The sequence below is a fragment of the Podarcis gaigeae genome, assembly GCF_964106915.1.
Source record: "Podarcis gaigeae genome assembly, chromosome: 4".
NCBI lineage: Eukaryota > Metazoa > Chordata > Lepidosauria > Squamata > Lacertidae > Podarcis > Podarcis gaigeae.
The window spans coordinates 71,364,216-71,390,825 of NC_139677.1; the positions used below are offsets into that span (position 1 = coordinate 71,364,216).

Here is a 26,610-nt window from a genome sequence, read left to right on the forward strand (position 1 = left end):
AATGGCAGGAGGGCAGGCCAGAGCTTGGTAACCTTATACCACTGTGCCTCTCATTTATTTGTCTGACAAATAAATTATTATTTTAATTTCTCTATTGCTGCGTTGAATATTTCATTCCAGCTAAGCGTTAACCACAAGCAGGGTGCTACAATGGCTTTGTGATCTTTTGAGTTATCATCATGTTCCCAATAAGAAAGGAGTATGTGGCTTATAAAATTCATATACATTTATATATACATTTGAAGGCAGCTAGTGTAGTGTAATCGTCATAGTGTTGGACCAGGACCTGGGAGACTAGGTGACCTTGGGCTGCTCCCTGTCTCTAACCTCCATTTGCATGGTTGTTGTGAGGAGAAACAGGGAAGGGAAGAACCATGCCTGCAGTGACAGCAGAGAAGCAGCACTGGCCTCAACACCGGAGGTGAAAAGAAAGGAGGGTGGTGGCAGTGGCAGTAGGGCAGGGTAGCACTTCCTGTTTCTCCTCAAGCAGCAAAATGGGACATGTTGTCAATGAGCTTTGTTAAACGTTCACATTGGTCTGATTTATAACTGATCATGTGCCAAGCTTAACTTCCTGCTAGCAACTGGTTTGTTGATGGCAAGAGCAGCTTGGACAATTGGACAACCCTCTATTCAGCCACCATGCACTCATATACCATGCTGGCGGTGGCATCCTCCCCTTCCCAGTGATGAAATGTAAGTGAAGGAAATTCCTTACTCCTCTAGTGCTACATCCTGGCCACCAGCAGTGTTTCCTAGTAGATGACTTCCCTGGTTGGCATTGCCATTTCCCCTTCTTGATTTTGTACTCAGAACCACAACGTGCATTGCTTAGTGACATTGAAAGCAGCTCCACCCCCCAGCTCTACTATAAATCCAATATTTATTTGTTAAATCCATATTAAGTCCCATGTTAACAATGTTTTCTCCTAAAACCGATAAGCTCAGTCCCATAGCCTACGAAGTCCACCTCGTGACTTTGGAATTAAAAGTAGATATGAGAACAGGATGAGTTCTTTGAATTGGAGACTTTTCTTATTTCCAGTAAGAAAACAATCTGGCCTTTGGAATGGAACCTTTCCTGTCTGTTCTTTTAAAAACGAACATTTCCAGAAGGTGTCCATTAAAATAGAAATCCAACATCCATATAGAATATTTCACCCATGAAGGGTGACTATTATAGTATAAAAAGGCCCATAAGTCACAGATGCAATGGCAGTCATGAACTATGAAGGGCATTTTCCTCCTTGCACCCAGTGAAATGAAAAGGATCAGACTTCTTAGATGGGCTCTTCTGAGGTCTTCTACTAATTTGTTTAAAACCAAATCAATATGTTTATGATGTTCAGCAGTGATATTTCAATATGGGATGAGAGATAAGTTGAGCCATAGCAACTTTCAAATATAATGTTATAATTTAACCCAGTGCTTTGTCTTGCTACTAAACAATAATACTGACAATTTATGGGGTGGGTGAATGATTTCCCCTTATTTATAAAGGTTGATTTCTATGCTCAAAGCAATAAAAGTTGACTTCTCCTAGGGTAGGTGAATATGTCAATTTTGGTTTCTCTCTGATTCTCATTTTTCCAGTCCTACGTTCAGTTCTCCACATTTTCACATCAGTTTGTGAAATACATACATACATATTTTTTTGTGAGGGGAAGTCCTCATGAAAATTAACCATTATTTTAGTGCAAATTTCTCATACACATTTTTGCATGCAATTTTTCCTAATATACACATGCTTACAAAGCATGTGTATTTCCCCCTACTATAATGCATTTTCGTACATTATTTTCACCAATATATGCATTTAGATGCAACCTTTACCCTGGTATATGCTTTTTTGTACACATGACCTAGCTGGGGAACTGCACTGCAAAATTCGGAGAAGTGTGAATTTCAAATGACGGTTGTGTTTTGGTTCTCGTATTGTTTCAGTAAGTGAGAACTTGGTAAATTCACTTTTAAATGTGAACTGAATTGAATTTTCCATCCCTTACTTCCAGGCTTACTCATATAGGAGTGTTTGGATATAGAAATGTTTCCTACAGAAGCTGGTGAATGATGGATCAGGAAAGTCTCTAGTAAATTGCTCCATTATTTCATCAGTGTGCATAAAACTACACTACCAGGCAGATCATTTCTGCACTAACCCTGGTTGCAATCTAGTTTCAGCCCTGGAGTTCTCACCTTTGCAGCTTTCCTTCCATTTAGTGGATTCGATAACCCTTGCTGAAGTCATCCAGGGTTATTCCCACTAGCTACAAACTTGTATACACAGTAAAATTCTATGGAATCATGTAACTTATCCTTCCCACTTCTTCCAAGATCAGGAAGTGCCTCACTCTTTGCATCTTTATCTCCTGTGTCATTTCCCTTAGTTTCCCAAGTGGCCTGTTTCAGTGATGGAAGTTGAATGAGCATTTGGGGAGCGAGGTATTTCCAATAACCTTTCTCATATGTTCCTCATAATTCAAGGTAAGTTTGATAGATGCCTGAGTGGGGAACTTTAGCATGGATCCATCATACTTAACAGCAGTGATGACAGTCGTTAGTAGCGGTCCATGGAAGATGTCTGGGAAGTCAGAACAATTGTGTTCAATGCCAACCAGCATTAGTTCAGAAAGAGGAATCAACTTATCTAGTTTCAGTCTAGAAGATGTTTCTTTATATGTAGTAGACTATCACTGTGTGCACAGAATATGAATTAATTAAAATGAATAATGTGTCCTTAGAAAATGTTTATAGTGATTAATTCTCAATGTAGTGTGGGATATTTGCATAATATCTTGTCAGGCATTAATTATATCCACAGATAGCAAATTATATCCAACTGTAACAAATTGACTGTTATCATTAATTCTGTCACAAATGGGGAAAGATTATACATACTGGTTGTAGCATGGGTTATTTAGCAGGGCACAAGCTATTAGTAAGGGAAATATCTGTCCTACAGAAAGAGTGGGGTATAACTAATGGTAATTCCATTATACTCAATTGTGGGATGACAAGCTAATTTCTATCCCCGCCCCTCCCTGGCCCCAACAGAAGAGAACAAAACAGCCACAACTTGAAATAAAACTATAAAGGAATCTAAGAAACATGGCCATATGAGAAGTTTACAGGAAAGGAATCATTGTGAAAATAATTGGCAAGGGAGCCAATTGTTCAGGGTTCCAAATTACATGGAGAGTCTTCATGAGCACGCTCTGTGAGTTGGATGGCAACAAGAGGGATGGGGTCAAAGCTTGGCACCCTCATCCTCACATGTGAGCAAAACATCAGTAAGCAGGCAGACTGAACACACATCTGAAATCAACTAGTATTTTTCTTTTGGAAATAAAATAACTCTGGTCCTTTAAAATTAACGGGATAGTTAAATGTATCCTGAATATAAAAAACATTTACATAAAGTAGTTACAATGTAAAACTATCCTCCTTGAATATCACCTTGATCTAACAGTGGTAGAAAATGAGATGATCTGAGAGTGAATGAATTATATCATGTTCTGCATTAAAATTTTGATGTCTTTGCATTGAACTCCATCTGCATATTAAAGATAGGAAACGACTTTACATTCCGTATACTTGTCTGACTAGAAGACAAAAAAAAGCACCTTAATGAGGGTGATGCTTGCTTCTTGAGTTAAAACAAAGAATACGCTCATGCAAAATATTCCTAAAATTATATTAGAATCTGGGTTGTCATGTTTCATTGCAGAAGTACATTTTGTCTCAGCTAATTACTCAAAAAGAGAAATATGTTGCAATATTTAGTATCTTCGGGCTTGGAGAGGTGAGGTCAAGAATGAGACTCCATCTGCACTATACATCTAAAGCAACGCCATATTCTGGGAGCCAAAGAATTCTGGGAGCAGTGGTTTGTTAAAAGTGCTAAGAGTTGTTAGGTGACCCCCATTTCCCCCACAGATTCTGTAGGAACCCTTCAGGAATGGAGATGGTTCTCCATAGTCTATGGGCCAGACCAAAATACTGGTATAATGTAAGATGCCAACACTTTGTATGTATATGTATGTGTATATATATACATATATATACCCGTGAAAATCTACGAAAGCATATATATATATATATATATATATATATATCTATATCTATATATATATAGATATAGATATATATCTATATATCTATAGATATATAGATATATATATATATATCTATATATATATCTATATATATATCTATATATATCTATATATATATCTATATATATATATATATCTATATATATATATATCTACGAAAGCAAATATATATATATATATATATATATATATATATGCAGGTTTTGGTGTCCTCGGGTGTCTTCCCGTGTAAAAGTTGGGGTGTCTAGGCGACGTTTCGACGAGGTCTCACTCGTCATCTTCAGGCTGGTGCTTTCGGCTTCTTGTTACTGGAACAGAGCGGGATCTCAATGTTTGAGTTCCTATAAATACTGTAGAGGGGGTGTGGTGTCTAGCCTCCAATGTTCTGGGCAGAGAGGAAGTTCCCAGGCTAGTGTGCCTTTTCTTCTTTTGTTCCTTAATTACTTGAGAGATACCTTGAGTGATTTCTTGAGTGATATCCTGAGTACCACTTAGGTGGGTCATTAGGTGTGGATTAGTTGCTAAAGTCTTTGTGTCTTGACCTCTTGAACTTTGTGAAGAGTTTTCCTGAGAAGATGGCTGTATTGCACTTAGTTGTGCTTTGGCTTGGCTTCGTGTATAGGGGCGAGCTGTGGTTTTGTGGCTTGTGTCAGCCAGATCTGTGTAGGGATTGCAGGGGGGTGCAGCATCCGGAGGTGCCACCATGGATGAAAGAAAAGGCACAAAAGAAGAAAAGGCACACTAGCCTGGGAACTTCCTCTCTGCCCAGAACATTGGAGGCTAGACACCACACCCCCTCTACAGTATTTATAGGAACTCAAACATTGAGATCCCGCTCTGTTCCAGTAACAAGAAGCCGAAAGCACCAGCCTGAAGATGACGAGTGAGACCTCGTCGAAACGTCGCCTAGACACCCCAACTTTTACACGGGAAGACACCCGAGGACACCAAAACCTGCATTCCTGTACCCGTGAAAATCTACGAAAGCATATATATATATATATATATATGCAGGTTTTGGTGTCCTCGGGTGTCTTCCCGTGTAAAAGTTGGGGTGTCTAGGCGACGTTTCGACGAGGTCTCACTCGTCATCTTCAGGCTGGTGCTTTCGGCTTCTTGTTACTGGAACAGAGCGGGATCTCAATGTTTGAGTTCCTATAAATACTGTAGAGGGGGTGTGGTGTCTAGCCTCCAATGTTCTGGGCAGAGAGGAAGTTCCCAGGCTAGTGTGCCTTTTCTTCTTTTGTTCCTTAATTACTTGAGAGATACCTTGAGTGATTTCTTGAGTGATATCCTGAGTACCACTTAGGTGGGTCATTAGGTGTGGATTAGTTGCTAAAGTCTTTGTGTCTTGACCTCTTGAACTTTGTGAAGAGTTTTCCTGAGAAGATGGCTGTATTGCACTTAGTTGTGCTTTGGCTTGGCTTCGTGTATAGGGGCGAGCTGTGGTTTTGTGGCTTGTGTCAGCCAGATCTGTGTAGGGATTGCAGGGGGGTGCAGCATCCGGAGGTGCCACCATGGATTGGCTACTGGATGGTGTCAGTAATTCATCTGTGGAGAGGGTCTGGGTTTGGGTCTGGTGTGGTTGATTGGTGTTGGCGTTCTGTGTGCCTTTGGATCTGGTGTCAGTTTTTGTGGGGAGGGCTAATTTCCAGATGTCTGGCAAGCGGGATGTGTCGTCACGCTTGTTCATGTTGTGAGGGTGTTTCTCTATCTCGATGGCTTCCATGATTATTCTCTTGTGGTGATGTTCCGTGTTAAAGAGCAATTTGGAATCTGCAAAATTAATTTCGTGTCCTGTTTCTTTCATGTGTTGGAAAAGAGAGGAAGTTTTTTCTTCTTTTTTGACGGCATTCTTGTGTTCTGCGATACGTGCATTTATTCGTCTGTTTGTTTGTCCAATGTACGTGGCTGGGCAGACTTTGCAGGGTATTTCATAGATCCCTTGGTTTTCCAACTGGATTTTATCCTTGGGGTTTCTGAGGATATTGGCTATTTTTTGGTTGGTGCAAAAGGCTGTTTTGATATTGTGTTTATGGAGGATTTTGCTAATTTTATCTGTAGTGCCCTTGATATAAGGAAGGAGGGCCATGCCATTGTTTTCTTCTGTGTCTTGGTTTTTGGGGGGTGTTTCCTTTTGGATTAGCTTCGTAATCCTGTTTTGCTGGTATCCATTGGCAATTAACACATTTGAGAGATTCTGTAACTCAGTTGTCAGAAACACCCTCACAACATGAACAAGCGTGACGACACATCCCGCTTGCCAGACATCTGGAAATTAGCCCTCCCCACAAAAACTGACACCAGATCCAAAGGCACACAGAACGCCAACACCAATCAACCACACCAGACCCAAACCCAGACCCTCTCCACAGATGAATTACTGACACCATCCAGTAGCCAATCCATGGTGGCACCTCCGGATGCTGCACCCCCCTGCAATCCCTACACAGATCTGGCTGACACAAGCCACAAAACCACAGCTCGCCCCTATACACGAAGCCAAGCCAAAGCACAACTAAGTGCAATACAGCCATCTTCTCAGGAAAACTCTTCACAAAGTTCAAGAGGTCAAGACACAAAGACTTTAGCAACTAATCCACACCTAATGACCCACCTAAGTGGTACTCAGGATATCACTCAAGAAATCACTCAAGGTATCTCTCAAGTAATTAAGGAACAAAAGAAGAAAAGGCACACTAGCCTGGGAACTTCCTCTCTGCCCAGAACATTGGAGGCTAGACACCACACCCCCTCTACAGTATTTATAGGAACTCAAACATTGAGATCCCGCTCTGTTCCAGTAACAAGAAGCCGAAAGCACCAGCCTGAAGATGACGAGTGAGACCTCGTCGAAACGTCGCCTAGACACCCCAACTTTTACACGGGAAGACACCCGAGGACACCAAAACCTGCATTCCTGTACCCGTGAAAATCTACGAAAGCATATATATATATATATATATATATATATATATGTGTGTGTGTGTGTGTGTGTGTGTGTATGTGTGTGTTGATACTCTCTGGGTTGTATTTTTACAGGATAGCCTATTATGACTGAGTACTATAGCTTTTCTGCAGATTATATCAACTCATGGAGAGTGACGATCATGGGGAGTGAAGCTAGTACACTTCTTTCCACTCATGTGTTTAATTTACCTGAAAGTATGATTCCTGTATTGGGCTAGTATCATTGGGAATATCTAAATAAGCTCTGCTGGAACATAACTTTGTCCAATTTAGTCCAGCATCCCCATTCCAGCAGTGGCCAACCAGATGTCCCCGAGAATTTCGCACAGAGTGCAAGAAAGCAATAGTACTCTCCTGTTGCTTTCTCCTAGCATAAGACACTCAGAGGTACTCTACTATGCCTGTGGATGTGGAAGTTCTGATTAGCTATTCTGGCTAGTAGCCACTGACAGACCTATGTCTTTTTTAGGATCAGAGAAATTCAAGGTGGATAAGGGTTATCAATGGCTACAAAACATGGTAGCTAAGCTAACTCGAACCTAGTAGATAAATAGCGACACTGCCAACATAAAGATGCTAGCTTTATTCATACTTTCCTTTTGTTTCATCAACTTCTTAGATTTTTGGATTAACCACAGCAAAACCATTCAATGCACTTTAAATTTATTCTGTGCAATATCCCTGTAAACTAACTGGAGATAGTGGGAGGAAGACACAATATTGATACAGTTTGTCAGATATAAGTGCTAGCTGTTAACCAATGTGCTAGCTGTTAACCAAACATAGATATCTGTGTTTTTTTACCAGTTCAGGACACTGGTCCATCAATACCAGTACTGACTACAATGGAATAGCTCTTCAACTTTACCCAAATGAGTCTTTCTCACTCCATTTGGAGATGCCAATGAATGAATCTGGGGCCTTCTGCATGCAAATAATGTTCAGTGCTGAGCTACAGTCCTCCAACAATTGCAGCAGTAGCATAACCACAGTTTATATGTGAATGCTCAGAGGCCTTGCTGCATTATTATATAAATTCTCTTTTCACAATGTTCAAATTACTAGATGTCTTGCGTGAGCTGTTAAATGAGCAAACAAGAAATTGTAATGTGTGAAATGGCCCCAAGTTGTTAAGTATTGGTTACAGGTTTTCTTTCTATAGCAGGCCAAATGATAAACTGGGTGTCTCTGGTGACTATTTACTATTTATAACAAATGAGTGTGAAAGTTTCAAGCTGCATCAAAAGGTGCTGGGATTTCTGAGTATTCTTTACCTTCCCATCCCATAATACTGCCTTGATTTTATGTGGGCCTTTCTGCATTTACCATTTATAGGGGTCTAGTTGCTGTCCTCCACCCCCACTCCTGATTTTTTGGCATGCTGCCACACAAATTTACCATTATTAACCTAGTATTATGGAATAATGTACTGCCTTAACAGCAATTAGTATCACTCTTAAAAACATCCGATCAAGCAGTAACTACACTAAACAGTACACTGTATCAATGGTAAATGAAGAAAGGCCCCATATTAGTGCTCACCATCCTAAGGTCATGGAACCTCAACAGTTCCATCCAGCATTGCCAATAGTAAAAGATGATCGGAGTTATACGGAGGGCACTATGTTGGTTACTTGTGCCTAGTGTAATAGCCAGCAATGAGGACATCAATGAACAAGTCTATTGAGGCCTTGCTAGAATAATTAAATGGACAAAGAGATGATAAATTAACCATTCTCACCTGTTTCAACATTAGTTTTTTTATTCAATCACACTTCACCTGCTAATGAAAGAGTAGGCTTTAAAAATTCAAATGGCTTCACACTTCTGGCCGCTTGCCATCACTGCTGCTGTGCTACTGTATTTTGGAAAAAGTTCTGAGCACAAGACCACCTGAATGCATCTGTATTCAGACCACTAGTATTTGATTGATTATATGAGCAGTTATGAGCATCCTTGTAATGCATGGTCCAATCGCATTGGGTGATGAAATGTACTGTATGAATGACTGACCCTAGTAATACTGCTTTCATCAACAAAACTAATAAATATTCATGTAGTTAGCAAGCATCACGTTGATGTTGAGTTGATGCATAAGCCTTCAGTCTGAAATTATGAGCCCACCTATCTAAGTAACAAACATCCTCTCTGGATTTATGAGGACAGTTTCGAAGTGAGCTATTTGCAACCCATCACCAGAAGTACTTGACTTTGTTAGATGCAGAATTCAAGAATGATTTGAAGACAATTATGTCAGAACATGTATATGCCTCCTATTGTCTATGCTCCGATAACTTCTAGGTTGGAGCACTGCAATGCCTCTGAATGCAGCTTGGAAACTTCAGATGATGCAGAATTCAGCAGCCAGGTTGCTCACTGGGGAAAGCATGTAACACCTATCCTGACACTGACTGCCAATTAGTTTCCAGGCCAAATTCGGAGTGCTGGTTTTGACCTATGAAGCCTTAAATGACTCTGGGCCACAATACCTCAAGACCGCCTCTCCCCATGTAAATTGACCTAAACCCTGCAGTCATCATCCGACTCCCTTCTTCATGTGCCCATCATGGAGTTCAGAGACTACTTAGTATACTCCAGTGGAATTTCATCACTTTAACGCCTTCAGCAATACACAGAGGCATTCAGCATTTCAGTGTCAATTAAACCTTGGAGCTATATAAAAAGCAGTGACAGGGGATTGGCTCTCTGGAATTACTTGATTTCCAGGGTAAGGATGCTTAATGATGGTTTGTCCCTCAGTTTGAAGTGAACTGACCTAATTTGCACTTCCTGGACAAATGGATCTGAAGGACATTATCTTTCAGGTCTCACATTTCTTTGAATTTTGCAGTACAATTCTCAGCTCAAAAGACATACAGTAATGAATACATTAATGAATATTAGGGGTAGGGTTGCCATATTTCAAGAGGTAAAAATCTGGACTGAAAAAGGTGCTGAGCCCCTCCACCGCCGCTGAGCCTGAGTTGCCCGTGCCAGAGCCAGAGCCTAAGTCACCCATGCCAGAGCCCATGCCACCCACACCTGAGCCAGATCCAGAGCCCAGGTAGCCTGTGCCAGAGCCCAGCCTGAACCAAAATCCAGGACATTTGCTTTAAAATGTAAAATCCACCCCTCCCCCGATGGGTATGTAGAACATGCAAAAGAGGACATGTCTGGGAATTCCCAGATGTATGGCAACCCTAATTAGGGGTAATATGCTCAACGTCTGCAATATGCATGCAAAATGCATAATTTGTGAAAAACTGAATACCAAAATAATGCATTTTTTATATGGTTTTCGTTTTTCTTTTTAAAATGCAGATTGATGCAGAAATGGACTTATGAATGAACAAGACTGACATTTCCACTCCTCTCTCACCATTGTTTAGTGCCTATTAATTCCTCATCTGTCCTGGTACTTGCATCCAGTATGACTAAGCCCTTATCTTGAGATGGGATTATCTCTAACAACCTGTATTTGCTACTAAATGGTGCCATGTTATAACAGTATTTGCAGAATATGAACAATTTGCATAATTTATTCTCCTTGTGGTAAACTTTCTAGAAAGCATCATTTTCATTTGCTTTAAGTAAACGAAGACACGTGACTGGGGTATAACTAATGTACTAAACTGTAAAGATCTCGTGTTAAGAAGACGTTAAGTTAAAATAGCCAAACTGAGATTCTTAATTGGAAATGTACATGTCTAGTTATGATTCACTTTGAGACCATTTGCAAAGAGAGCAGCTATTTAAATGCAAATTTATTTTATATTATGTTTTTCACGTATCCATCTAATCGAAAATCAGAACTTGCACTGCACTTGGATTACTATCATACTAAATACTAAGAGCTGCTTTCTGTGCTAGTAATCTATTGCAGCTAATGGAATTACACCAGGGAGCAACTGGGTACCGTATATCTTTTACACGCTACTAAAAATAAAGCATCCTTGTATTAACTAAAAGAAAAGCAATTAACCTTTCTTAGATACTGCATATACACTATTTTATAGATGAGAATTCTAATTCTCTTTAACCCTCATGCTGTGCCTTCATCACTCAGCTAGAACCTGCATCACTTGATGTTACTAATTTAGTCACAAGTGTAAATTTGGTATTTTACATACAAATGAAGCTTACAAAAATAGTGGCCTTCCTAGTCATATTAATTGAGTCAATTTCCAGGAGCTGCTGAATGCAATTTTCAGCAAGACAAAGATCTGGATAGTTAGAATATACATAGAGTTCTTTTCTTTTCTTTTCTTCCTTTTTTTATCGAGCCATTTCAAGTTTGGAACTCCCTTGTGTTTGTGTTTTAAAAGAATGGTGGAAAAAGAAGAGGTTATTATCCCCTGAGCTGTAATTGGTAAAGGAAACAAAATGAATGCTTTGCATATTGAGATAGCTAATTGGGAGCAATCTATTGTGGGTTTTATAATAAATTCATATGCTTTGGAATTCTAGCCTACGTATATAGCACATGTGTCAAGAATAATATGCATTCCTTTAGTCAATGAACTTATTTAGTTGTGCTGGGTTTTGGTAGATGAGTTTATGCAAGAATGTGGTATTTTTAACCGATTTAAAAAGTTGAAAACACAGGGTTTTTTGCTTCTGGGGAACCTTTGGCTCTCCAGGTGTTGCTGGAAAACAACTCCAATCATTCCTGAGGATGTGGGCTGGGGGCAGATGGGAATTGGAGTCTGGACAGCATCTATACAGCCATATGTTTCCTACCCATGTTCTAAGGATTAAATGGTATCGAAATGAAAATAATTTGTTGATTAATTATAACAATATGCATTTGATTTCCCCCTTGATCCTCCTCTGTAGTCACTAATGGGTTGCTATATGACACACTTAGCATATCCCAGAAAATGTATAACAGTCAAGTGTTTCAGGATCTCAGTATTCATCTTCCCAGCCTCCTCCTCCATTTTCTCCAATTCCTTTTCCTCTAAGACAGACTTCCTCAACCTTGGCCCTCCAGATGTTTTTGGCCTACAACTCCCATGATCCCTAGCTAGCAGGACCAGTGATCAGGGATGATGGGAATTGTAGTGTCAAAACATCTGGAGGGCCCAGGTTGAGGAAGCCTGCTCTAAGATGTCCAGCTTAATGTTTACAATGTAAAAGAAAGACCCAGATTTGGCTGTGTATTCACAAAAAACTTTTCTTGTGAAATAATTACGAGATACATCTAGCTATGGCAGTTCAAAATTTAGCAAGATGCGCTCATTGTGGAATAGTGCAATATGATACATTTGTTAGTGTTCACTTAAAAAGAGCAAAAGTATCAAAGGAGCAGTGCTCTCCAATATGTATAGATGACACCAAACCTTTAAAATTCTGTTTATTAGTGGATGCAGAAGGTGGCAGAGAGGGGGGGGGGTAATGAAGAGAGTGGAAAGTATTTTCCAAAAAAATGTGTTAATGGAATTCACTGCCATCCGAAGCGGAGATGGCCGCCAACTTAGGAGGATTTAAAACAGGACTATTTAGTTAGTCAGTTAGAGATGACATTTATGACCCCTCCTTTTTGATCTAAGGAGCTCAATGTGTTGTACAAGGCTCCCCTCACTCCTCATTTAAGCCCCACAACAACCCTGAGTGGCAGTGACTGACCCAAGGTCGCCCAGTGACCTTCATGGCCAAGTGGGGATTTGAACCCTGGTCTCCCAGGTCCTAGTCTGACACTCGAACCACTGTGCCACACTGGCTCTTATAGATTAGAACAATGCATAAATGATACCAATATCAGTGCTAGACATGATGGCTGTACATGTAGTATGTCCAGGGACCATGCTTTCAAACACCAATTGCTAAGAAACGGTCAGGAAAGGATTGTTGCCTTCATGTCCTGGTTTTAGGCTTCTCGGAGGGCTTCTAGCTGGCCACTGTGGAAAATAGAGCATAGGACTAGCTGCGTATTTGGTCTGATCCAGTAGGTCTTATCATGTGTCCTTATTCACAAACAGACCGTTTCCTTGTTCCTCAGTAGAGATTTTCCAGAAGGATGTCCCAAGAGGCACTCTATGTATTAAAGCTGGAAATTACTGCTTGAACTTTGAAAAGGACTTTGAAAGTGGTTGAGGCTGAATCTGCTAGATATAATAAAGTAAAAGGTTCTTAAATACTGAATTATCAAAAGGTCCCTGTAGAAGGCTGAACACTGCAAATTGACATGGCAGTTGCAACAGTTCTCTTAAAAAATAAATCCATTTTGCAATCTAAGTTGTTCAACGGCAGAGATGCAGTACAATGCTTCAATGATCAAAAACCTTGCCAATTTGAGGTCAGAGTTAAGGTTCCCACATGTTAGCTAAGTCCACAAAGCCAGGAAATTGAAAGCTAAGGCTGACATGTAACAGATGTGCCCCATGATCAGCAATGATATTGTGCTTGCTTACAACCCAGCCTCCATGAATCCACTTTCCCTTCATTTTTCTGGGCTAAATCCAGATAGGGAGCATTGAATGTCCAAGATCAGAAATGATATTCCACATCAGGCTACACCTGTATTGTCTTCTGAAGCTTCTGAGGAATCCTCCTGTGAGTCAACCCATGCCATGTTTTCAGTGTTAGCTTGTGGGATGGATTGTTTGTGTGGAGCTTCGGTGTGGAGCAGGCTGTGAATGTGGGGTTTCAGTGTGTGACAGGGTTTCTGTGAAGCATTTCACTGTGGGGATGCATGTGTGAGTTTGGGGTACAGTCCCCCATTTGTCCATGGCTCCCAAAAGGCCAGTGATCTTCCAGAACTAAAGGAATAGGCATTGTACAAAGCACCCACCAGGTGGCTCCTACTGTAAACATTGCCATTCTGTGAAAAAAGGGGGGGGTGTCAAAAAATGCTTAGTGCTTTTGTCTTATTTTCCCAGTACAGTGGTACCTTGGGTTAAGAACTTAATTCGTTCTGGAGGTCCATTCTTAACCTGAAACTGTTCTTAACCTGAAGCACCACTTTAGCTAATGGGGCCGCCTGCTGCTGCCGCGCTGGTGGATCACTATTTCTGTTCCCATTCTGAAGCAAAGTTCTTAACCTGAGGTACTATTTCTGGGTTAGCGGAGTCTGTAACCTGAAGCATATGTAACCCGAAGCGTATGTAACCCGAGGTACCACTGTAGTTGCTGCCACAATTTTATGAGGCGGGAAACCTCAATAACTTTTTAACTGATGCTCAGAACTTCACCAGACCAATGAAGGATTGTCTTCTATGAAAAGCTTGAATAAACACTCAAGAAAATCTAAACAAAGCAAGAAAATATGTGTATGAAAATAATTGAGCACTGCAGTGCTATTGATTTCCCTGGCGTTATTGGTTAAACATTAATCAGAGCTATTGTAGCTTTATGCAGCATCATTGGTCAACCTATATGTTTTCAGCACAACTATAGATTTTTTGGGGGCTCTTCATACTTCTTTTGCTTCTCTAAATAATCTTCAGGATACCCAAACATGTGCCATGCCACTAAGCCTCAAGGATTATGGTGACATGCAGCTTGTGCCTGCATCTTCCTAGTAACCCAGCCAGAATTGAATGGAATATGATGTCATGACATTTGTATGTGTGAAGCAGGGAAATGCTAATGTGATTGCACCATTTTTCCTTTCTTTTTTGCTTTTTTGCAATGATGCTTTACGGGGGAGATGCAGCAAAAGATTTGGCCTAGCAGTGGTCATGCATTTCCATACAGCATGTCATTTTGGCCTTATAGAATTGACTGTCAAGTAGGGAACATATGAATGTGTGTCAATCCATTCCAACTTTCATTTGCACTTTTATCCAGTGTTTTTATGTTTCATATGGTGGTTTATGTTGCGGAAGTCTTTCTCCTATTTCATTATCTGCAAGGGATTGGACTAGACCCATACTGAGTCTTACTAATCACAGCATCCTTTTCTAAGTGCTCACAGACTGACTGTTTAATTATCTGTTGTAGGACCTTTCCTGGAATCAGTATCAAGCTCAATGGTTCCCTGGACCAGGGAAGTGATCAATGCCTTTTTACAAGAGGGGGTGGTCCCTGCCTGTTTGAAGGCGGCAGTGGTAAAAGCACTCATTTCCCTGGATTCGGAAAACCTAACTAACTACTGGCCGGTTGCTAATCTCCCTTTCCTGAGCAAGGTTTTGGAGTGAGTGGTCGCAGACCAGATCCAGGTGCAGTTCCTCAGGGCCTAAGATTTGAGTTGATTTGAAATAGCTAGGTGTTCCCTTACCATCTTCTCCTATTGTGGGCTTTGACTCCTTTGTATCCTTTATTCTGTTATCATCAAGTTGGGCACTGCTTTCCTTTTGAGTGAAAACAGAGGCAAAGGAGGTGTTTGAGCAATTCTGCCTACTGTCTGTCACCTAACAGCAAACCTGAAGTTTGCAGAACGGTTGTGCAACGTTACATTGCTACATCTGGTGTGCTGTTAATTCTTTACCTAATATGCTATTGTTTTTATTCTCATTATATAACCAATCATATGTTGTTGTGAGTACAGAGCCTGGAGTTGTGATTCTGCTATAAAGCCAACAAAATACCCTTTCACAACAAGAGAATAACAATTCTGCAGGAAGGATGATAATGTGCAAACACAGTGTTTATAAAGACTAACAAGATAGAGAGAAATTAAACTAGAAGAAGCTCTCCATGGTAACTAAACATCTGTTTAGTGGAAGATTGTTTTACTCAGTGCTATTTTTCTGGAAAAAGAGGTGCTGGAACTTACCATGAACACCTCCCTTGTTTCCTTATAATGACAATGGTGCCCACCTGAGAGGTGCCAGAACTTAGTTCCGGAGAGTTCCGGCTGAAAAAAGACCCGGTTTTATGACATACAAACTTTTATCTTGCAGTTTAAAGGGGCCAAAAAGGATATTTTGATCGGGAGACAGTTGTCACTCCTACTGATGCTAACTGAAACAGGATTCCAAACTGAGTTCAGTCACAAATAAGTACGCATAGGATTGAAAACAATTTCAAATGGTTTCCATGTAAAGGAATGAGACTATTCTTTAAACAGTTGCATGGCTGCACAGTAGCTCGAACCACAATGTCCATTTCATGACATTTGTGCAGTGGCAGGAGCGGGGCCCTCAGGCACTCATGCAGAGGAGTCCTCCTGGGCAGCAAGCAGTCCTTATGAGACCTGTCAGGCCCCGCCCTGGACCAGGTGGTGAGTGGCAGGAGTGCCCTCAGGCACTCACGCAGGGGCAAAGACAGCTATTGAGGCATCTAGTCATAAGCCTGCATTTTTTATCAGAGCTTCTATATATTGCAATCAAGGCTTGTATTTAAAAATGAGCTTAAAAAAAAGGATTTTCAAATGTTTCATGCCAGGCAGAAAGAACCTTGGCAAGAGGTTTTTCTCCTAAGACAAGGGGGCCCCATTGATTTATAGTAGAAAAACAATTCTCAAAGTCATAAAAAGGGAGAATTACATATGCTGCCCTTGCAGACTGAGAAAACACAATTAAAGGCAAGGGTAAATAGTAAAATAATACCAATGTGCCTCCCAGTAAAATGAGCCAGATCTTCTTTCTAAGGTTGAAAGGCCAAGAGCAGTGAAAAAGGCAACTGGCTTGGCTAGAAGAAAAGAAAGCATTTTGGGGAAATCTTTTAAAGCTGTTCTTTACTGAGTTCCTTTTTACTTTACAAAGGCTTTATTCTTTTAAAAGGCTACCTATGATAAGTGAATGAAATATATTAGCTTAAATATATTGGCTTAAATATAATTATGCAAAGGATTTAAGGAATGCTAGATTCTTATTTCATATGGTTGTAAGAGTTGTATTTATCCTGAAATTAAGTCAGCCACCAGCCTAGCCCCCCTGCCAGACAGAAGACGCCATCCAAGCAGTCCTGATATATGGTTGTCAGGCATTTGTTTAGAAACTTTCAAATGAAGGAAATCTTTCAATATTGATGTGAAACTCAAGATCCTTGACATCTGTTGAACATAAAAATGTAAGATTAAACATTTGTTTTAGAAGGCAATAGGGCAAGGAGGGCAAGAGGTGAGCTGGTAATTAAGATTCCATGTAAGATATATTATTACTTATTTGTCACATATATAGCTCTTTGTCTCCCTTATAAGGGCAAGGAAGTGGGTGTATCTTTTGTGGGTGTATCTTTTGTGATTGGTTCTACCAAACAGCCAATAGGAATTTCAACCAGGCTGATTGGACAGAGGCAGCCAAAGGAGGAGCAAAGGGGGCTGGATTAAGGGAATATAAGTGCTGGCCAGGATGGCAAGAGGCCAGGCCAGAGCTTGGTAACCATATACCACTGAGCCTCTCATTTATTTGTCTGACAAATAAATTATTATTTTAATTTCTCTATTGCTGCGTTGAATATTTCATTCCAGCTAAGCGTTAACCACAAGCAGGGTGCTACACTATGATGTTATGCGAATGAAGGCCTATGAGGCTGTAAACTTCACATTTCCATATTCTTGCAAGCACCATTCATTACTACCTTAATGTAACAAGTGCATGACTGTAGATCCACACAGATACATAATTTATTTAGCAGAGTAATTGATTTCATGGATTCTAGTCTTGAGGGATGCTCACAACACAGAAAACAGATTTGTTTATTCTCTTGCAACAGAAACACAGAACAACCTTGATTGGGAATTTATTGCAAATATATTATAATCGTTATTTTTATTACGTACTCACACTTTTTAAAATTACAATTTCACAGTTGTACACTCTTTGCAAAGTGGTATGCAAAGACAGCTTTGTGAAGCAGGAAGTCACAAGATGGAAGGGTCAAGACTGCTGGCGATTTAAAAGTGGAGGCTGACAGCTTTGTCCTTGATGCACTGAAAAATGGGGAATGCTATTGTAAACATTGAAAGGGCAATACTAAATTCAGCAACAGAGAAGACAAAAATTCTATCACCAGCAGTTTCCAATGATTTGTTGCGTCAAACATCCAGTTTCTCTCATAAATGGAACAGACCTCCTGTTTAAAAATAAGGAGAATAAGAAACAAGGTAGTTCATCCTAGGAAGGTCTACTAGTATTCTGAGATTATTGGGGGAAAACTGAACACTCTCCATTTATTGTATACTTTACAAGCTCTATTGGGGCGTTCAGCTTGTGGTTCACAAGTTATGCTGGTCTAATTCCTCATTTCCACAGAGAGTAGCACTAATAGCCAACGGCCTTGCACTGAGGATAAGTGAATTCAAGTGGTTCCACTTGGCAACGTTTTTGCAGCAGACAAACATATCCATTACCCTCTGTCATTTTTTAAAAGAGTGGATTGCAGGAGCCAGACTGACTTCTACCGTTCACTATACAGGCATATGCAAAGAGGGCTAGATGGTCACTTTACCCACGGCCTGTTTGAAGCATGCTAAGTAGGCCCATGTTAGTAGTTCACATAGTGACATCTTGGGCATCAGTGAACTAAAAAGGACGGGAAAGGGCAAATTCAGTTTGGATGACCATTGTATCTACTACTGTGGGCAAGAGTCCCGTAAAAGAAATGGAGTGGCCCTCATAGTCAACAAAAGAGTGGCGAAAGCTGTACTGGGATGCAATCCCCAAAATGACAGAATGATCTCATTACGAATCCAAGGCAGACCTTTTAACATCATAGTAATCCAAGATTATGCACCAACTACCGGTGCTGAAGAAACTGAAATCGACCAATTCTATGAAGACTTACAACACCTTCGAGAAATGACACCAAAGAAGGATATTCTTCTCATTATAGGGGATTGGGATGCTAAAGTAGGGAGTCAAGAGATAAAAGGAACAACTGGCAAGTTTGGCCTTGGAGTTCAAAACGAAGCAGGGCAAAGGCTAATAAAGTTCTGTCAAGATAACAAGCTGGTCATCACAAACACTCTTTTCCAACAACACAAGAGATGACTCTACACATGGACATTACCAGATGGGCAGCATCAAAATCAGATTGATTATATTCTCTGCAGCCAAAGACTTGGAGCTGACTGGCTCAGATCATCAGCTTCTTATAGCAAAATTCCAGCTTAAACTGAAGAAAGTAGGAAAAACCACTGGGCCAGTAAGACACAATCTAAATCAAATCCCTTATGAATACACAGTGGAAGTGAGGAACAGGTTTAAGGATTTACTGTAGATTTGGTGGACAGAGTGCCTGAAGAACTATGGATGGAGGCTCATAACATTATACAGGAGGCAGCAAAGAAAACCATCCCAATGAAAGGGAAATGCAAGAAAGCAAAGTGGCTGTCCAATGAGGCCTTACAAATAGCGGGGGAGAGAAGGCAAGCAAAATGCGAGGGAGATGGTGAAAGATACAGGAAATTGAATGCCGATTTCCAAAAAATAGCAAGGAGAGACAAGAGGGCCTTCTTAAATGAGCAATGCAAAGAAATAGAGGAAAACAACAGAATGGGAAAAACCAGATATCTGTTCAAGAAAATTGGAGATATGAAAGGAACATTTCGTACAAAGATTACCATAATAAAGGACAAAAGTGGAAAGGACCTAACAGAAGCAGAAGACATCAAGAAGAGGTGGCAAGAATACACAGAGGAATTATACCAGAAATATATGAATGTCTTGTACACCCCAGGTAGTGTGGTTGCTGATCTTGAGCCAGATATCCTGGAGAGTGAAGTCAAATGGGCCTTAGAAAGCACTGCTAATAACAAGGCCAGTGGAAGTGATGATATTCCAGTTGAACTATTTAAAATTTTAAAAGATGATGCTGTTAAGGTGCTACGCTCAATATGCCAGCAAGTTTGGAAAACTCAGCAGTGGCCAGAGGATTGGAGAAGATCAGTCTACATCCCAATCCCAAAGAAAGGCAGTGCCAAAGAATGCTCTAACTACTGCACAATTGCGCTCATTTCACACGCTAGCAAGGTTATGCTTAAAATTCTACAAGGCAGGCTTAAGCAGTATGTGGACCGAGAACTCCCAAAAGTGCAAGCTGGATTTCGAAGGGGCAGAGGAACCAGAGACCAAATTGCAAACATGCACTGGATTATGGAGAAAGCGAGAGAATTCCAGACAAACATCTACTTCTGCTTCATTGACTACGCAAAAGCATTAGACTGTGTTGACCACAGCAAACTATGGCAAGTTCTAAAAGAAATGGGAGTGCCTGATCACCTCACCTGTCTCCTGAAAAATCTCTATGTGGAACAAGAAGCTACAGTTAGAACTGGATATGGAACAACTGATTGGTTCAAAATTGGGAAAGGAGTACGACAAGGCTGTATATTGTCTCCCTGCTTATTTAACTTATATGCAGAATTCATCATGCGAAAGGCTGGACTGGATGAATCCCAAGCCAGAATTAAGATTGCCAGAAGAAATATCAACAACCTCAGATATGCAGATATGCACAACCTTGATGGCAGAAAGTAGGAGGAATTAAAGAACCTTTTAATGAGGGTAAAAGAGGAGAGCACAAAATATGGTCTGAAGCTCAACATCAAAAAAATGAAGATCGTGGCCACTGGTCCCATCACCTCCTGGCAAATAGAAGGGGAAGAAATGGAGTCAGTGAGAGATTTTACTTTCTTGGGTTCCATGATCACTGCAGATGACGACAGCAGTCACGAAATTAAAAGACGCCTGCTTCTTGGGAGAAAAGCAATGACAAACCTAGACAGCATCTTAAAAAGCAGAGACATCACCTTGCCGACAAAGGTCCGTATAGTTAAAGCTATGGTTTTCCCAGTAGTGGTGTATGGAAGTGAGAGCTGGACCATCAAGAAGGCTGATCGCTGAAGAATTGATGCTTTTGAATTATGGTGCTGGAGGAGACTCTTGTGAGTCCCATGGACTGCAAGGAGATCAAACCTATCCATTCTTAAGGAAATCAGCCCTGAGTGCTCACTGGAAGGACAGATCCTGAAGCTGAGGCTCCAATACTTTGGCCAGCTCATGAGAAGAGAAGACTCCCTGGAAAAGACCCTGATGTTGGGAAAGATGGAGGGCACAAGGAGAAGGGGACGACAGAGGACAAAATGGTTGGAAAGTGTTCTCGAAGCTACCAGCATGAGTTTGACCAAACTGTGGAAGGCAGTGGAAGACAGGAGTGCCTGGCGTGCTCTGGTCCATGGGGTCACAAAGAATTGGACATGACTAAATGACTAAACAACAAACATCAAAGTAGTTCAGATATACTCCAAGCCGGAGTGTGGCTGGAGTATGGTATTTTCACCAGCCTCTTGATTGCAGTGGACACAACTGATGAATCCTATGCTGGGCAGAATTGCCATGTTTTGCAGCATCCTGGGGCATCCCTGACATAAGAGGGTCTAAATAATATTTCCCATCTTTCCTGACATCCTAGGGGCTGAGTATCCCAGCATCAATTTACTCTCTGTTAAAAGTTTGCCACGGAGAAGTGGGGGTCAATGGCTACTAGTCACGATGGATGTGTACTATTTCCGGAATTGGATGGCTGTGTACTAGCTATGATGGGTGTGTACTATTTCTGATGGTACACCTCTCAATAGCAGTTGCTGGGTATAGTGCTATTGCATCATTTTTGTGGGCTTCCCTTGGGCATCTGCTTCAATACTATGATATTGCTAGAATAGTTGGGCCTGTGGGCTGATCCAGCACAGCTCTTCTTATATTCCATACCCTCCAAATTCTTATTTTTCCAGGGACAGTCTCGGAATTACAGAAGCAATCCCGGTTTCTGATTTGATCATGGAATCTCCTGGTTTTCCTTTTCCCACCCTTCTATGTCTCAGTGAACAATTAAAAGTGGTGGAGAGATCAGACCCCCAACTTCCAGTCCTTTCTGGAAACAGGAGCTTTTGGTCTATGTGTTTGTGTAGGTGCAAAAACAGAGTCCTGTTTATACTGAAAATAAAATACCTGCACCAAATGAAGGAAATGGTGAAGCTGGCCGACGAAGCCCTTCCTATAATTTTTAAGGAAAGGGTCACCAATCCACTTTAAATTCTTTAATTGCAATGCTTCGGCAGCCAGCCATTTTTAAAGAAAATGCAGAACAAGCAAACAACTTTCTAAAATACTTTGTAGATACCTCTTCTTCCATTCTATATACATTTAAGAAGCCATACTTTCCCAGACTGATAAATGTGATCTGAACTTGGCTGGCTGCAGTGGGGTAACCATTCACAACATTTCAGTATTTGCTTCATGAATTTCTATGGAAGTAGCCGAAGGATGGCATTCCAGTCACCTTTATCCAACTGCCTCATTAGTTTTTATGAAGCTAACACACAACATGGCCCTAAATAAAGGCCTGAAGGATTGTTGCAAAGGAATAATAAAATAACTTTTCTGAAGTCAATAGCATGTCTCTGTGAAAAATAGAGCATATAGAATTCAAATTGAAAGTCAATGTGCAAAATATTTAATAATGCTTTTTTCAGAATGTGAACACTTGTGTGGCAATATTCAGGCATACTTTTAACTGGTATTTTATTTTTAATGGGTTATGGGCCGCCCTGGATGAATACCAATGGATTTCCAGTGAGGGTGTTCTCAACACTGCCATCATGTCAGAAGGTCGTTCTACCTTTCCCATCATCTCTGCAACATGCTGTTTCAAGGAAATTATTCCACTCTCCTTACTGTAATGTTTATAGTAACTCCTCTGGATTGCCTGAAATATTTCCATGCCATCACCTGGCACCGGCAATTAATCTTTCCAACTTAAATGGGAGGGTCCACATGGCAAGCCACACTGAGGCCAAAGAAGGAGAGCTCACCATGAGGTTAAGTTAGTATATACGGTGAAGTAAGATGTTCCCTCTGGAACACCTTTATTGAGCATTCTAGAGACCTTGGACTGCAATTCTGTCACCACATCTGACCTGTGAACATTGCAGTTCTCTGCCAAAGCCTGCACTCAAAATTCTCAAATGTTTTATTTTTCTGAGAAAGAGGCTTCTGTGTTTGTAGTTTGGTGCTATCATCATCATCATCATCATCATCATCATCATCATCATCAACATCAATACTCTGCCCATCTGGCTGGGTTCCCCCCCCCCCCATCATTAATTGCTAGAGAAAGGTAACACCCACACCCACAACATTGAAATAATTGGCACAACACTAGTATCTAGTTCCTGGATGACTAAACTTGGCAAGATCTTTACTATAGCTTTCCCTGTTAGACAGGTGGCTAATTCCCCCCACCTCTGAATAAGACTCAAAAGCCAGCATATTGGTGGAATGTTTATATTTATTGAAATATAATATAAGATCCACAAATCAATAGTGAATTAATAGGTGAGAGTAAGTGACCTTAATTTGCTCAGTTGCCCTACACTATATGCCAATGCTACCAAAGAGACCAAATTCAACAATAAACAATAACTAGTCGTACCAAATTCATTTCTTTCCATTAGCAAGTGAGCAGAATGTGGACGAGTAGAGGTCGGATTGGCCAGATCTGCTCTACCACAATTGGTCACGCTTACCCAGGGGACCTCCTTGCCACCTCCCCCTCAGGGAATCCCAATGGAGTCTCCTTCAGGTAAGGGGTAGGACATGGAGCAAATTCACTCCTGCTAATGGTAGAAGTGACATTATTACAATAAGGATTTCCCCCTTTCCCAAAAAAGCAATGAACATTAAACCACGCTGTTTCCTTTTATGTCATTATGCAGGCATGATAGAAGATGACCACATTTTCTTTCCAAATAGCATTTTAGGCTCTCATCATTGGCAAAGTTCTACAGTGAAATGTTGTCATACAATATAGGATTCTGAAGGGAAAGCACACCAGATGAATTTTTTTATAGCAGATATATTAATCATTTCTTCAAACTAGAGTTCCTGAGAGATTTTCCAGTTCTCAGTGAAATATTATGCACTTCATGAAACCAGAAAATCAATGCTGAAAAATGTATTCTATTCATTAGATGCACGCCTGTGTTCATTGCGTTGTTTCTTCTGCCGTGATTTACACTGGGTTTTGTTTTCCACAGCTCCAAACTAATATCAGCATAATGCTTGATTTATTCTAACATGCATTATGATGAATGGAACAATAGTAAACAATTTAGGTTTCAGGAGGGACAAAATTGGAGGGATCACCCAGGAGGCACAGAGGAATGTCACAGGGGTATATGTGTTTTTTCACAGTAGATAATTCCAAATAAATCACTGCAGCTATGGAAATGTAAAGACGCTGAAAACCACACGGGGAGTCTTCCCCAAACACTTACATGATTTGCCAAAGGCTGCTCAGGAGGACTTAACTTAAGTCTTCCCAGAGTTGGTTTTCAGGGCTAAGGAAGCATGTAATAACGTATGGGTGCCTTTTGTGAATATGCAGTGCCTTTCAATGAATTTACATCACCACATGATAACCTCAAACATCTGCTGAAGTCCATGAGGACCCATCACTGAGCAGCTGACATTTAAATATTTTCACGTTACATGGAGTACAGTTCAGGGAGGGGCATTGTGGGAAATTTAAATGGCAACTGCTTAGCACCAAAGTTGAGTGCTGCCACTACCCATTAAACCCACAATGCCCATGGGAGGAGAAGGACTTGACTGGCATAGAAGGGAACCTTCCAAAGGGCAATATACAGAGAGCCCCTTCAGTCCTGGGGTTGCCTCTGCTTTTCATTTAGCTCTAAATAATTCCATAGCCCAAACACAAGTGTCATGGATTCTGGGGCTTGACCAAGTACCGTATAATTTGAGATTTGGACCTAGGTAGATGAACCTGTCAGCTTAAGGCATAGAAAAGAAAAGAGGCTCACAACATTGGCTCTTGCAGTTTCCAGACAATATGAAGTCTGTGAAGTGAAACCAGACATAATATAAGTACCAAGAAGGTGGTCTTCAGCGCTTGCCTAGCGAGTAAACCAGTACCAACTGTCAGGGACTGGACAGAGGAGGAATGGTGGAGACCACCTCCCCAGCTTGACCCATCCAGGGAGGAGGAAGACAGTTTAGATTTACAACAGGGGGTTGAGGGAGGTCACAGCTCAGAGGCAGATGAGGAGAAAAGTTGGGGAATAATGGAGGAGGAGGAGGAAGCACTAGGGGGGTGATAGCCAATGGACACAGTGACTTTAGAAAGCATTCCAGACCACCCCTCCCAGAACCCGGCGAGCCTTGAGCTCAGAGACAGAGGGCATGTAACAGCACCCATAGGAGAGATGACAAGAATGACGAATGAGGAAGTGGGAGAGACAGGGAGTGGAGATTCACTTGGGACAACGCCACTATCCAAAAGGTTGGGTTCTATAGCCTCTCTCTGTAAATACTGAATAAAAAGTGGATGGTAAGAAACATTCCCTTGTCTTTGTACGTTCCTGGGCAACCAGCTGGGAGTTGCTAGCAACTACCAACTGCACTTATATCCTGTCTTTGTGTCCAAACTGATCCTGGGGGGCCCTGAGTTGGAGAATGGACATGCCAGATTTCAAGCCAGTGTGGCACAGTGCTTCAAGTATCAGACTAGAACCTAGGAGTCAAGGGTACAAATCCCCACTTGGCCATGAAGCTCACTGGGCCAGTCATTGCCTCTCAGCCTAACCTGCACCACAGAGTTGCTGTGGGGATTAAATGAAGAAGGGGAGAACCATGTACACCAGCTTGACTTCTTGGAGAAAAAGCTGAGATATAAATGCAATAAATAAATAACAATTTGGAGAGGAGCAGTCCTGGTCATCATTTCCCAGGTTTTCTTCCCCTACTGATTTCTTTACCTCATACTGATAACTTCCCAACATGCATTAATAATTACATGATCTTAGACCTCATTAATGTACATTTCAAAAGAGTTCACCTTTCCATTTTTCCTCCCACTGTTAATTTCCCCCTCTGCCAGGATTTTGGTGGCTGAGAGGCAAGCATAATTTCATTTAAGATACAGGCACATTATATGTTTGGCACTGTATTATAGAAGTATAATTCAATTTTTGTTTTCATTGCCAAAGATCTCTTTCCTTCAGCAAGCATAGCCTGCAAGGCCCACCCTATCAAGTGTCCAGGAGCAGCTAGGCTTTCCCATTCTGGTACATCTTTTGTTTCATAAGTGAGTCTGGACATTCTTTATCAAGAATGGACCAAGTTACCATCTAACCTTATGATCTATCCCCTGTTGAGGGTCAGGACCTGACCAGCAGATGCAAGTAAGCCCATAACCTTCCATAAGCAGGAAATAGGTGCAATGCTGAAATAAGGCTTGCCATACATCAGGAAAATTCCTGACATGTCCTGGTCTTCGGGTGTAAAAATGGCATCGGGGGGAATGTATGGCAACGAGAAGGAAAAAGCAGCAAAAACAGCTCCAAAAGTTTTAAATTACTATTTTGGGGCGTTTCCCAGAAAAAGCTCAACAATTCTGGTGGGCTTATATTAGAAGAGGAAATAGTTCCAGGTGACTTAAAAGCCAGGACTTGCACTGCCAGGGAAAGTGAAAATGGGAGTGTGGAGATGTGTGTGTGTGTGTGTGTGTGTGTGTGTGTGTGTGTGTGTGTTTCTTGGTGATGTCTAGGGTTTGCTTAGGTTGGAGTCCTCATATGTGCTTCTTTGAGAAAACTAAAATTTATTCAGTAAACATCTTC

General features: G+C 41.0%; 1 long non-coding RNA gene across 1 annotated transcript; it reads left to right on the forward strand.

The window, feature by feature from the left end:
• The first annotated feature begins 308 nt into the window (after positions 1 to 308).
• Positions 309 to 11,855, forward strand: LOC310843928. Its single transcript, XR_014563791.1, has 3 exons — positions 309 to 2,484; positions 7,898 to 8,084; positions 10,407 to 11,855. It is a non-coding gene; the product is annotated as an uncharacterized lncRNA (long non-coding RNA).
• The last annotated feature ends 14,755 nt before the right edge of the window (positions 11,856 to 26,610 follow it).